Genomic DNA, 2,430 nt, shown 5'->3' on the forward strand with positions numbered 1-2,430 from the left:
ATCCGTGGTGACCTAATTTCTGTCTGTCTGTCTGTCTGTCTCTCGTTCTCTCTTTTTTTCTTCCTCTCTCTTTCTCTCTCTCTCTCCCTCTCCGTCTTTCTCTCTCTTTCTCTCTCTCTCTCTCTCCCTTTCTCTCTCTCTCTCTCTCTCTTTTTCTCTCTCCCTCTCTCTCTCTCTCTCTCTCTCTCTCTCTCTCTCTTTCTCTTTCTCGGTCTTTCTCTCTCTCTCTATCCCTATCTACTAATATTAATTATTATCATTATTACCTTGATTAAAATTATACATATAATTCCTTAAAAGAGAAGAAAGAAAGAAAGAAAAAAATGATTAGCACATAAACCAAACTACCAATTTGACAAAAAAAAAAAAAAAAAAAAAAAACATACATAAACTATAAAAATAAACTACAACGCATTATAAACTTCGCATTTAACCCTATATAACGTACAAACTACATCATGCTACGTGAGCTATGAATTGTAAACAAGGGTCTATATATTATGCGCGACAATGCATATTCTGTGACCTGCAGTTATAAAAGGTAAACGAGGTGTGTATATGCTATGGATGTGGGTACAACGTCACCATAAATGATGTTGATGAATGCGGGAGGTTTATTGTGCAATATGTAATCCTTGTTGCAAGATGGAATGGGGTTTTGATGATTAAGAGCGCTGCCACTCCCTTGCATGTAGATGTTTGTTTTATTTTTTATTGTATTTAACTTTTTTTTTTTTTAGATGTTTTTTTTTATTTATCTTGTTTTAATGTTTTTGATTTTTCTTCTTTTTTATAGGCGGGTATTTTTGTTTTATTTTTTATTTTCATTTTATTTGCATTTTTATTTTTATTTTATTTTTTTGTTTTGTTATCATTATTATTTTTTACTGTTTTTACTTTTTTTTTAGGCCGGCATTTCTGTTTTTAGGATATCTTTTTTTTCTTTTTTACCTTTTCCTTTTTCGAGAGAATAAATATGTTTGTATATTCTTTGTTCTTTTAGGTGTATACTTTTTGGGAAGTTATTTCATCTTTAGAACACTATTTTCTGGCAAATCTTTATTTTTTCCGAGAACAAATTCTCTTTCTATCCCTCCCTCTCCCTCTTCCTCCTTTCCCCTCTTTTTCCCCCTCCTCCTCTAACTTTCCCTCCCTCCCTCTCCCTCGTCTTTCTCTTTCCCTCCCTCCCTCTCCTCCTCTCTCTTTCCTTTCCTCCCTCTCCCCTCTCTCTTTCCCTCCTTCTTCCACCCTTCCTCTCTCCTCCCTCTTCCACCCTTCCTCTCCCTCTTCCACCCTCCCTCTCTTCCTCCCTCCCTCCCTCTCCCCCTCCTTCTTTCCCTTCCCCTCTCTCTTTCCCTCCCTCCCTCCCTCCCTCTCCCTTTTCTACCCTCCATCTCTCCTCCCTCCCTCCTCCCCCTCCCTTTCTCAAAGATGCTGATCACACAGTCTGTTTGACTCGCTCTGTGGATACGATCTCCCAGGCTCCCACCCCAACGTCCACCCGTGCAAAGAGCTACAAAGGATATTTATTACCTTATACGTCAACGCCTAAAAAAAAGAAGGAAAAAAAAGTAAATGAATAAATAAATAGATGAGAAAGCAGAGTTCATTAGCTACCATTAAGAAGGATTAATTAGCACAGCGTCAAGTAAATATTTGGCTCTTTCGTCTACCTGGGGAAGCATCATCGCTTCTACAGTGTATGATGCTGAAGCCTCGTAGACTTTAATGGTCTTAATGCAGAGGCGAAATTCAGTTTTTTTCGTCATTTTTTCTTTTACGATTAGCTTTAGAGAATTTATTTTATTTTATTCTATTTATTTTTCTTTTAGAATTGTTTTTTTTTTCTTATTGGTTCATCATTATCTTATGAAAAGTCCTTGGATGTATGGCAGATTTGGTGACACAATATTCTGTCTGTCTGTCTGTCTGTCTGTCAGTGTGCCTCTGGGCTTTGTCTGTTAGTCTATTTGCCTATCTCCTGCTGACTATATTTTGTTCTGTCTCGCTATCTTCGTCCTCTCTCACACGGTCTGTCTATATGTCTATCTGTCTGTCTGTTTGTATGTCTTCTCTCTCTTTCTCCTGTTCTCTCTTGATCTTTCTCACTCTGCCTCTCTATCTTTCGTTCTCTCTCTCTCTCTAATCTCTTCCTTCCTAGCTCTCTCTCTTTCTTTCTATTCCTTTTTCTTTCTCTCTCTCTCCCCTTCCCCCCCCCCCTCTCTCTCTCCCTCATTCTTCATCTTTCTCTCCCTCTTTCTCTTTCTCATTCATTTTCACACTGTCTATCGGTCTGTCTCTCCTTCCTCCCCCTCTTCGCTTCATTAAATTAAACACACCTCCAAAAATACAATAAACCATCCAATAAATTCACAGCAACCTCCCCCACCCCCACCCCCCCGGAGGCAGGCGCAAGCACTGTAGAGGACG

The sequence above is a fragment of the Penaeus vannamei genome, chromosome 41 (genome assembly GCF_042767895.1).
Source record: "Penaeus vannamei isolate JL-2024 chromosome 41, ASM4276789v1, whole genome shotgun sequence".
Lineage (NCBI taxonomy): Eukaryota > Metazoa > Arthropoda > Malacostraca > Decapoda > Penaeidae > Penaeus > Penaeus vannamei.